Source organism: Ruditapes philippinarum, unplaced genomic scaffold (assembly GCF_026571515.1).
Source record: "Ruditapes philippinarum isolate M1 unplaced genomic scaffold, ASM2657151v2 ctg350_1_1_1_1, whole genome shotgun sequence".
NCBI lineage: Eukaryota > Metazoa > Mollusca > Bivalvia > Venerida > Veneridae > Ruditapes > Ruditapes philippinarum.
Genome location: NW_026860384.1, coordinates 239,192 through 251,999, shown reverse-complemented (window position 1 = coordinate 251,999; position 12,808 = coordinate 239,192). Strand labels below are relative to the sequence as shown.

General features: G+C 33.0%; 1 protein-coding gene across 2 annotated transcripts in view; it reads right to left on the bottom strand.

The window, feature by feature from the left end:
- The window catches only part of LOC132759858 (probable tRNA(His) guanylyltransferase), a 41,696-nt gene that overhangs the window by 27,611 nt on the left and 1,277 nt on the right, over nt 1–12,808 (bottom strand). Inside the window, exon 1 of one of the 2 annotated variants that reach the window (XM_060751719.1) lies at nt 1,824–1,992. The exons of the other annotated variant lie outside the window; for it this stretch is intronic. The gene's annotated coding sequence lies outside the window, so the exon portion shown is untranslated. Of the gene's footprint in view, nt 1–1,823; nt 1,993–12,808 lie in introns of those variants that run through there. 2 annotated transcript variants of the gene reach the window in all.

The following is a 12,808-nucleotide window of genomic DNA, read 5'->3' as shown; positions in this document are numbered from 1 at the left end:
CATATGTCAAATTTGAGTTGAATGTGTTGTACCATTGGGGAGATAATAAACGGAAACTGAAAATTTCATATTACTTTCAAAGTGAAAGGGGCATAACTCTGCCAAAAATCATTGAACCATGACCAAATTCGAACTTGACATGTGCATTCCTTTGACGCATCCATATGTCAAGTTTGAGTTGAATGTGTTGTACCTTTGGGGAGATTATAAATGAACGGAAAGTGAAAATTTCATATTATTTTCAAAGTAAAAGGGGCATAACTCTGCCAAAAATCATTGAACCATGACCAAATTCGAACTTGACCTGTATTTTTTCATGAAATATCCATATGTCAAGTTTGAGTTGAATGTGTTGTACCGTTTGGGAGATAATAAACGGAAACTGAAAATTTCATATTATTTTCAAAGTAAAAGGGGCATAACTCTGCCAAAAATCATGGAACCATGACCAAATTTGAACTTGACCTGTATTTTCTCATGATATATCCATATGTCAAGTTTGAGTTGAATGTGTGCAACCGTTCTTAAGATAATGAACGGAAACTGATGATGACGTATTTTACATATTATGTGCGATTAACAACTGATTTTTCAGTATTTACAACTATATTTCTACTGCGTTACTTATAAACACAGTAAAGGCTATTATAGAATTATGCATATTTTTACCTCTTTTTGGTAATTTACGTGGTTTGTAAGTGCCATTGATAATGTGTAAACTACGTGTATACTTCCTTTTTTGTTACTTCACAATATTACTCATTTAAATACAATGTACATTTTGAAAATTTTCATGAAAATTAGCATGAATCTGGAGGCGTGCTGCTTTAAAGCCCGGAAACATATAATGTGGTGTGTTTTTTTCTGTATAGAAAGGTTATTGCCTCTGGACATCAACTGCAAAATATTAAGTTCTTAAAATATTTATTTACAGGGCATTTTTCATCCTATCACGCTGGGCAAAAATAAAGCACCATTTCCATTCCAAAACAGCCTGACTTTTCCCCAATTACATGAAAATATAAATCTGACTGATAGTGCTCTAATGGCTGGTTAATTTTCAACTGGACATGAAATTTGACATATGCTATCATATAAATGTAATATCTCATTAAAATAATGTTCAGCTTCAGTTTAAAATTAACTATTAATATAAAACAAAATGTTTTATCTATCTTAAAACTTTATGGAAAAAAAATATACATGGAAAGACAATAAAAAATTTTGATTAGTTTACTATTCTATGGTAAATGATATTGCATTATGTACTGTGGTAGGCTATAAACTATCTAAACAACAATACACCTTTGAGATGTCATTTATTGAGAATAAATGTCATGTGTATTTATTTAAAATTGGGAGTAACTAAATGTTTACAGTTTCTCAACCTTCAATAATAAAACCACAAAAAATAAGTAAACCTAAAAACTACTTAAACATTAACATTGTTGTAATACAACATTATGAATAATACAACATTAATAATAGAATACAACATAAATCAGCATGTATGATATAATACTAACAAAAACTGTGTAATTTACGATTAGGTTAAAGTTTATTAGTACGTATTTCAAAATTAAATTGGTCATCGCGTCTGACAAATTTAATTTTGTAAATACGTACTAATAAACTTTAACCAGCTTAGTGTTTTAAATTATTTTTATAAACAGTCAATTTACTAGACTGATTAACAGTTCGCCAATGTGTTACATTCACAAAAAATAGTTTCAAAAACTAATAATGAAATAAATTAAACTTGTAAAATATTAAAATTAGAAATATAATAAATATAATAAAGTAAAGAGGTACGGAGTGTTTACCTTTAGACTTTATATCCTACAGCGTAATGTGTGAGATATCAAATAAATCAGCCAAAATTTTAATTTCAATACGTTAACGTGATAAAATTTAATCCTGATAAAAAAATTGCATTATCAGCTAAGATTTTCACACCTTAAACCAGCTCTGTTCAAACTATGGTGCTCTAACCTATTTTAAAAATACTTTAGTTATAAAAATTTAAACTATTCAATATAATTTGTAATATTTGGCCATTTTTCAAGAGTTCATTTATAAATCAGGTTGGCTGTAATCCATTTATAACCGGACTATCTTAATTTCATCTCAATAGCATTCAACCACAAAATTACTAAATTCAATTTAACTTCGGTACTCCCATTTAAACCAACTTTAAACATTTTTGGCAAGTACCAACTTTAGATTATATGATACAAAACAATTACTCTAAAATTAAAGATGCTGTAAGTGCCAAATAATTCCACAATCTATTATTATACTATAAAACTTTATAACCTGTATTGTTATATATTGTATTGAAAAAGTGTCAAAACTCCATTAACTGACTCAATATACTAACATTTCTATTCTATTTCTTATTCTTCAAGGTCATTAAAATCAGTTCTTAACCAATTACTATTTAATGTATGTAAGTTTAACATGAAAATAGGTATTAATTTTACAATATATTAAATGAAAAACTGAAATGAACATAGAACATAGTATAGCTATATGTTTTGTTAACAAGGAAAAAAGACAGATTCATGAAATCTAAGCCAATTTGACACAGTTTTTAAGATCTTTATCATACATTTGTAACTATAATATGAAAGTAAATCATAGCTATAGAAATTAAAAATAAATTTATTTATTAATGTGTTCATGATTATTTCAGTTGTGACTAAATCATCTGCACAGAGATTAAATAAGTTCACATTTTGTTTTCACATGAAAGGTAAAAGTTTAAAGATCTTGTATGCTGTAGTTCAGGTTGTTACCTTTTTGTTTTTTAAAATGCGTTTATTTAAGGTCGCCGCCGGAAAGCCCATATGGGCGACCGTACACTCAAGTCGGGCCATCCTAGAGCGTCCCGCCGAGATTTTTTCGTCAATTTTTTTCCAGCTTTATTGGTGAAGGAAGACCCCAGGTGCCCCTTCGGGCATTATTTCAGGCACGAGCGGGCACCTGGGTAGAACCACCGACCTGCCGTAAGCCAGCTGGATGGCTTCCTCACATGAAAGATTTTGACCTGAGTGAGGATCGAACCTACAGCGGTGAGGGACCTGTGATCTCAAGTCAGCGACCTTAACCACTCGGCCACGGAGGCCCCTATAGGTTGTTACCACACTTAAATGAAATTATATATATGTATATAATTATGCTACATAAACAATTTTCAAACATTGAAGAATATGTGAAATATGTACTGCAAATATTTGTCCACATTATAATGTAAACATTAAAATATATGCATTCATTTCTTATTGAATAATTTGACTTGGACTTTATAGAACATAAATTTCTAATTACCTCCCTTTATTAACGTGAAAATGTAAATTCAGTAATATCTTTACAAACAATGCTTTTTGGAACTTACACTATTGATAAATTTTCATTTGAGCATTATATTTATGATATAAAACTATAAAAAAAAATTGTGCTACAGGATCTTTAAAGGCTTCCACGAAAGGTATAATGATGTTTGTAATTACAATACACAATGGGGCCTTATTTCCACCCCTGGTGATAGGGTGAAAATGACCTGACTGTTTAGTATAGCAATAACGCATTTTTTTAAAATGTAAATCAATGAATATGTGGACTTAATGATCAACATTATTTTTTGTCCAATCACATTGCAGTATTTTTCAAATTTCTGCTTAGTCTAACTTTGGTTAATGTGTACTAACTAAATAAAATTTACTTAATCTGTCGTCTAACCAGTCTAACAAATTTCAATAATGCATTATATTAGGGAGGAGTTAGAGGTGTGGTTTGTTCTATGAATTTTAAAATATCTAGGTTTTCAAAACAATGCCAACGTTACTTTTTAAAGGTCAAGTGTTTCTAAATGTGAGGATACAATCAAATTTATTACACAGATAATACATGTGGGGCACGCAGAGACAATGATTACATAGTAACTTTTTTATATCCTTTTAACTCTAAGAAAAATGTCTGTTATAAATTGCTGACTGTTTTAAACTCTATATTTTCCAAAACATTATTTTCCTTCAGTTGATAGGAATGAACTATATTAACAATCCTTGACATTAAGAATACAATGTTTACATTTTGTGGCTGGAAAACTCATTGTAAATGGACCTGTACACCTAAATTGACACACAGAAAAATAAAAAAAAGCAAATCAATAGGGATTTTAAATGTTTTGTATCAATTCATAATTTCTAATGTATTTTTCTCACATTTTCCATTAATTTTATTTTTTAAAGGATGTACACATTTTATTAACTCCATTGTTTTTATCTAATTGCATCATTTTCCTGGCTGTTTTTTCCCCACATATTTTATAGTCTTACTGTAGATAAAGGTATAAATTCTGTGACATTTCAGTAAAAAATGTGCCTGATTATATGTTGAAAGGGCCATTTAATTAGCTTATCTAAATGTGACATGTTAGAAACTTGACAAGGTGTAGACATCTTGTAGAGAGAAAGGGCGGAGCTATCAGTGATTTAGAGCAATGCCTTGTTTTTGGTTTAAAAAAATAATGTTGATCATTAAATAGGTTAATGTTTAATAATATGCATTAACAAAAAATAATTGGTCGCCTGCCTGCGGCAGGCTTGACCAATTATTTTTGTTAATACATATTATTAAACACTAACCTATACTTGTTTTGTTAGAAAATGTTACAATAATAAATGAAAACCTAATTCTTTAAATATTATAGTATTATGATACACAAAAAAAATTGTTTTCTTTATTGAAACTATAAGTATAATAAGTTTATTATAATTAATTAAACATTATTAAAATCACCGTCATTTCTAATAATATTTTCTATACAGACATGAAATAGACAGTAATATAATGTTTTAACCTTACTGACCACTCACCTCATAACAACAACTACATTAACAACAAAATTTTATTCGCTGTAAGACCCATGCAACGAATTAATACTATTACAAACAACTAGCCCCCACTTAAGAGATGATTTGCCTTCTTTATAATAAACATGTATATATTTTATTCATTTGGTTTCGAATGACTCAAGAAATACGTATTTTGCAGACATTATGGAAAACTTTCAATTTAATTAGGAGATAAAATAAGACAAGAGCACTGTATGTGGTGTAAATGCTCCCCTGAAAAGGACAACCACTATAACATACCAACTTTCATAAAACAAGAGGGTCATGATGTCGCTTTTAGCTCACCTGATTATTACAGATCTTAATGACAAGGAATAATTAATATTGTAAGCTATGAGTGAAAAGCAGATATAATTTCGTAACCTTAAATGAACATGTATTTTAAACTCATTCCATATTTTTTTAATATTACTCTATAAAATATACATACAGGTGCCTATTATCCAGAAGATAGCCCAATATATCACTGTTTACATCCTCATGAGGTCTTTGACAGAAAACAATGATACATAATAGGGCACTTGTGGGGAGGGGTAGCATTCAATTCCTTATTGACTAGATGACATATTTCATATGAATATAATTAACAAACAACAAAAACTAAATATACAGTCGACTCCACTTATAACAAACTTGCTTCTAAATAACGAATTATAGTTAATAGCAAACTAAATTTGACATCCACGGCCGATTCTTTCTTTATTTTATATTAAATCACATCGCTTATTACATACTCGCTAAAATAAAACGAATTTTTGGCTATAGCGAACCATTTTTTCAAGTTCAAAACGGCGAAAAACATGTAAATTTCCTCAGTTAAAACAAAATGTTATAATTGAAATATCGGGATGTTCTCAATTAAGATCAGTACATGAATAATGCTATCCGATAATTATTCAATCGAGTGATTGCACAGGTAAGAATAAAGTTTTTGATAAAATGTTCTCACAACATAATTTCATACTTGTTATGGAAAATTTGTATTTCGCATCCTCAGTTGATAAATTGCTGTAAATACCCGATAATTACCAAATAACCATTTTTTTGTTTGCAATATTTAACAAACAATAACAAACAAATAGTAAAACTGTAAAAGAATAAAAATGGTAAGCACTTTATAGACAACAAGTACTTCATGTCTAAATACATGTACCATGTACATAATATATAATTCAATAAAATGACTCACATTAAATTACCACTGCCGTAAAATACTGATTATATCGGTAACCAGTGACATGTATACCTTTTTCACGGCAAATTTACCCACCCAAACACGTCAGCAAGTTGTTGCTACTTCACTTAAAACTTTGGATAAAACAAACAATATTAAAATGTCCCATTGAGTTCGTTATGAGCAGAGTCGAGTGTATTAACAACCTCACAGTCATGGTTTAGAATTGTTCACTATTCAGGGGAGAAAATGTGTAAGTGGCCAGACAGCACAATCTGCCAGCTTCGAGTCCTGGTCAGGCAAATTTTCCTCACCCTCATTTGGCGACAATATGGGACTGTGATTGCATATAGCTCTAAGTTAAATTCACAATGTTTTACAACCCTGAGATTTAAGGAAGAAATACATCAATCTATCTATAGATACTACATCACACCCTTTCGAGTATTTTAGTGCAGGTGCAAATCACTTGTCAGTGCAAGAAATTAAAAGAAGAAATGTACAGGAGAAAAAAAATAATACAAAAATGTATTTGTAAGAAAGTTGATAGTGGTAAAGATCCTATAATTCAATTGAATATTTTATTGTTTTATATCATAAGTCTGATACTCAAAATGAAGATTAAAATTATCATTAATCAATATTGTAAGTTCAAAAAAGCATAAAGATATTACGAATTTAAATGTAAATACAGGGAGGTAATTAGAAATCTATTTTCGATCAAGTCTAAGCCAAATTTTCTAATATTTTTGGATGTTTGGAAATTGTTTCAGAAGAATCATTATATACATAATTATATAAAATTTCAGTTAAGTGTTTTTACATCCTTAATTACAACATAAGGATCTTTAATAAAAATGATGAGATAAACAAAAACATAAATAGTCTGTATGCTCACGACGCATGGCACAATTCAGACAGTTATCCCTTAACTAAACTGATCCAGGGAAGGGGCTTGTACATCATTGGCCAACACAGAATTCCATTTGAAGGAAGATAGATGCTGGGTAAAAAGGGGACTTAAAGTAGTTACATGGAATATATATTTCTCTATAAGGGGATGCAGCTGTCTAGCCGTCCGGTTAGCTCAATAGGTAAAGTGTTGGACTTTGAATCGAGCAACCCAGGTTTGATTCCCAGATGGCGCAGGTCACTTTCGTGAAACCCTTTCTACTGTGCTGAGGTATGTTAATGTAACCGTAATCCGGAACATACCGTTCCCAGAAGGTACAAGATTAAGACCAAGCAAGACAAGAAAGATTCCTAGCCGCCATCTTGCAAGAAGGTAATTTAGAACGGCAAGATAAATCCGAAGAATCTGAGAGATATAAATAGTCATCCGTACAGGGAAAGTGTTTCAAGGTAAGCAGAACACTTTAATGGTGGCAGCTACTATACGAATTCACGTCAACTTCATAGGAATTCTACGCAATCCGGAGGTAAACCAGCGATTTTCTCAACCGTAAAAACTTTGGTTTTCAAATATTGAAATCTAAGTATTTCCAATACTTGGGAGGTGAAAAAGGACTGTTGGTTTGGATTGAACAAGCACTGTACGTTTAGATGATTTAATGTGGAAATTTGCCGAAAGTAAGTACTTTTTTGGCAAGTTTAGAAACTTCGGATATTTGGACTTACGAATCATGCGTCTCGGAAAGCTAAGCTTCCGCCCTGGATCAGTAACGCACGTGAAAACTGTGCCAGTTCAGCATTATATTTTAAATATTTTTGAATAATATCTGGGTTAAATTTTTGGTATATTTTCAGCGGTTCAGTATAATTGATTGAATTTTTTTGCATTGTTGTTTTTCAAGGTCAATACACAAAGTACTCTTGTTTGATTTTTGTTTGTATGTATAGTTGAAGGCTATTAGTCTCACTATATATTTAATTTTACAATTAGAGGCAAAGATCCTCATTGTAGTTATAAACAACAAAGTCGGATTTTTGTATTTTATTTTTGTTATTGATTTTTTAATAACAAGCAAATTCGTTGAATTTATATCCCCCGCCGAGTACTGGTTATTATTAACACAAAGGCTTTGAAGACATAAGGTTTTATTTATATATTAATCATGACATAAACAGTAATATTCTTTGAACTTGATAAATATTCAGGGCAATAACAGAGCCATAACTTTGTGTTAAATAGTAAAATCTGGAAATGCCAATGAGATGTATGCTTACTATATAACTAATCAAGGGCCTTAAATCTGAGTTATAAGTATCTGACTGGAACAAGGCGACTATATGTACATCTCCTCTTAGTATCCCATAAAGTTTCATTGAATTCCAGCCAGTAGTAGCAGAGAAGTTAAACGAGGAAACAAATATTTTTCTATATGGATACTGCATAACTAATCAAGGGCCATAACTCTGAGTTAAAGTGTCTGACCGGAACAAGCCGACGATATGCGCATCTCCTCTTGGTGTTGAAGGTTCCCATAAAGTTTCGTTGAATTCCAGCCAGTAGTTGCAGAGAAGTAGTGCAGAAACGATTTTTACTCTATATGCATACTACATAACTAATCAAGGGCCATAACTCTGAGTTAAAGGGTCTGACCGGAACAAGCCGATGATATGCGCATCTCCTCTTGATATTGATGATTTCCATAAAGTTTCGTTGAATTCCAGCCAGTAGTTGCAGAGAACTACTCTGGAAACGATTTTTACTCCATATGCATATTGCATAACTAATCAAGGGCCATAACTCTGAGTTAAAGTATCGGACCCGAACAAGCCGACGATATGCGCATCTCCTCTTGGTATTGAAGGTTCCCATAAAGTTTCGTTGAATTCCAGCCAGTAGTTGCAGAAAAGTAGTGCGGAAACGATTTTTACTCTATATGCATACTATATAACTAATCAAGGGCCATAACTCTGAGTTAAAGTGTCTGACCGGAACAAGCCGACGATATGCGCATCTCCTCTTGATATTGATGATTCCCATAAAGTTTCGTTGAATTCCAGCCAGTAGTTGCAGAGAACTACTCCGGAAATGATTTTTACTCTATATGCATATACTACATAACTAATCAAGGGCCATAACTCTGAGTTAAAGTGTCGGACCGGAACAAGCCGACGATATGCGCATCTCCTCTTGATATTGATGATTCCCATAAAGTTTCCTTGAATTCCAGCCAGTAGTTGCAGAGAACTACTCCGGAAACGAAATTCGGACGGACGAACAACGCCAAAACTATATCCCCCTCCCGATTCCATCGGCAGGGGATAACTAAGTAATATTGTATCATAATTTTAATCTGAATTGTTTAAATAAGTGTAAATTATTTTTCGGGTAGGAATTAATTGCCTGTAATTCATATAGTCCAAGACTTTGAATATACAAAAAAGTAATTTCGAATGTAAAATAATTGCAAGTCTGCTGTCTAACGACTGATTGACTTGACATACTTTAGCTGAACTTCACTGAATCCAATTGCACGAATTACAACTAATTCCTGCATAAGTCGTCGTTTTATCTTTGGGCTACAAAGTTCAACCAAGGAAGAAATAATGGCAGGTTGCAGCGATAGGTGTGCAAAGATGAAGTTTGACGAAAGTCATATGGTATCATCGCAATAATGCTGATAATCTGGAAGAGGTTTGCGGATCCATTGTATGGTAGGTACATGTAATTCCAAGGTCACAAGGGTCGCAAAAGTTCACAAGGAAGCAAATGTCCAAATGTTGAGGTTGTAGGCACAGAATCAGGTCAATGGTGCTAAAGTTTAGTGTGTTTAAAGATGCTGTAAGATTGTGAGCAGATATTGAGAATACAGATCAATGCTCTTGTGGTGGAAGGGGAAATAGGACACAGTTTTGAGTAGTGGAACAACTTCCACAAGAAGCTGTAGAGTGCTATTCCAAGAGCTAGTGCTGGGTATTTAGTATTGCCAAAGTCATTGAGTAGTTCTAGTAGGTCCTGGGGCTAAGTCCCACTGGCTGAATAAGGAACAGTACCTATAAATAGACTAAGTTCTATTGAGGGACAGAGGCGATACTGAAGGTAAGATTCCCAATAAGTAGAAAGGTTCTTCAGATGATTCTGGATATGCCATCAGTGGTCTCAGGGTGTTGCAGTGACCAGGGCCAGGTTTGAGAAGACATTCTTCTGGTATGGCAGGGGTCAGGATAGTGCAAGTCATGTGATGACATGTGAAATTGCATTTGCAGCATGAAGACGGATGGTCATGGTTGGCACAACAGGTCCTGTTCTGAAGATACAAGAAGGGAAACTGAGGTTACAGCCAAAACAGCTGTGGTGCCTTTGATGCTGTTAGGCGATCTTATTGGGAAACAGCAGAAGCCTTGGATATTAACAAGTACAAATGTGCAATGCTAAGTTTGTTGCTTTCTTGTTCTGTGTTAAGTTGGCTGCTGTGGTGTAAAAAGTAGCTCCATAAATCTGTAGTCAATACTTTGGTATGGAGATGTAAGCTGCAATCAGCTTAGGAACTGGACGCTGGCCAAGTGCTGTTAAACAGTGCCCAGGAAGGTAAGATATCTAAGATATCAGTTATCTAGTTAAGCTATCTGTCAATAACTTGTCAGATAGGCATTTGGCAGATTACTGTTGCACAGGCTGATGCCTGCCCACTTATAATCTGTGTTTACAGGCCAACGCCTGTAAAGGCGGTTTTGTGGGTACTGGTTTGAAACCCATGAGTGGACTTTAATCTCGGGTTTCCGCACTTCCAGTGAGAGGACTTCATCTTTAAAGTCGGGGGGAGTGTAGTGAGGTATGTTAATGTAACCGTAACTTGGAACATACCGTTCCCGGAAGGTACGAGATTTAGTCCGGGCAAGACAAGAACGATTCCTAGCCGCCATCTTGCAAGAAGGTAATTTAGAATGGCAAGATAAATCAGAAGAATCTGAGAGATATAAATAGTCATCCGTACAGGGAAAGTGTTTCAAGGTAAGCAGAACACTTTACTACTGTCATTTGCACTGTACCTCTGCTCTTGCATGTACAGAAGTATCGGTTCCTTGTGAAAAAGAAGGGAACTAGTACTGGTAAACTGCTTGACTGCCTACTCCAGAACAATGCAGTGGCTGAACTGTGCTCTGGTAAATTCAATGTGGCTTATGGCTGCTTTTCCTTAAGTCGTGGGTTTTCCTTGAGTCGTGGGTGGGTTAAAATCGTAAATGACTATTTGTATTGTTAAAAATGTATTTAAGAAGTTAATATTTCTTATAATTTATTGTTGAAAACTTGTAAATACTGTAATAATCGAATAATATGGCCATTTGTAGGGTTTGTTTACATTTTTTGAACAACAACAACAACCTACTGGTTTCCGGTGTTTGGAACAGGTGCGACTTAATTTCGCGCCAAAATTGGGCCCACAGAAAGTCTCACTGAACTATTAATTGAAATATAAACTAACGCTTGGTCATCTGCATCATTTTATCTAATATCGATCCATTATCCATCTTGAATAAAATTTTGAAATCATTTGTTGTATCTCCGTCTTTTTGCAATTAGTTATGTTTGTTTATAAAGCAAAATTAACGGAATAGGATACATATGAAAACCACATTGTTTTTTTAAAATATCATTTGCAATGGTTGCTACAATTTTGTTAATGTATAAAAGATTTTGAAGGCAGAATGAAAGTTGCCCTGATGTTTTATTTTAGTTTCATTACAAACTTTAATAGATCTTATTGGGGACTGTTAACAGGGCCGGCAAAATCTCAGAAAATTGTACTTGTCCACGGACAAGTAACCTAAGAAATTTACTTGTCCGTACTCAATGTTCACTTGTCTGTATTTATATTTAATATTTACTGCAAATGTCAATAAAGAAGAGCAATATGATGATGAACTTTCTTTCTATTTTATTAAACATTCTGTGCCATATGTTTAATAATATAATATATTATGATTATAATATAATATATTTATAAAATGTTAACGGCAGTAGATTAAAGTAGAACAACAGTGATCGACAAATTGTGTATATTTTACTGGAAGGAGCATTGGTCTTTGACTTTTGCCAGCACTTTTTCAGTTTTCCTTGCACCCAAATTCAAATTGCTCTAAAATATTGTCTTCATTTTTTTGCACTCTGGTACCATTTCTTATTTATTCACTCCTTATTCTATTCATCTATATATTATTCATTTGAATCCTGTTAAAAAATCATATGTACTCTTGAGTTAGATTTGTCAAATTGATGACATCTGGCTTTTTTAACGATACAATTATGATTGCCACAGAATGTAATACATATACGTATATACGCTTGGTTGCAGCAGATGAATTGTGAAAATTTTGACATCATTATCATCGACGACGAAGAAACTGACATGTATACATTAACACCAGTATTAGACATTCAAAAACAAAGGCATTTTCACAAGAAATCTTTACATAAAATAAATTATAAAATGACTTTGTCCACATAAATTCAAGCAGTCAAATTGCCGATGTGAGCTTAAATATTCCCGAATGACCTGGAAAGCTATACAATGTATTTAATTTTCAAACGACACAGCGGTATTTCAAAGACAATTGTTGCGAGATTGATGCTGTGTCTGCTATTCTAAAACAATAAATGCGCTTGAAAAGACCAACAGCTTCCAAGCAATTTTATGGCAGAATCCCCGTTGCAACCGAAAATATTTTATTGCAGGGGCTAAGTCGAACAAACATGTACCCCACATTGTGACCTTGATACGTTCAATAATTAGTTAATTGCCGCGCG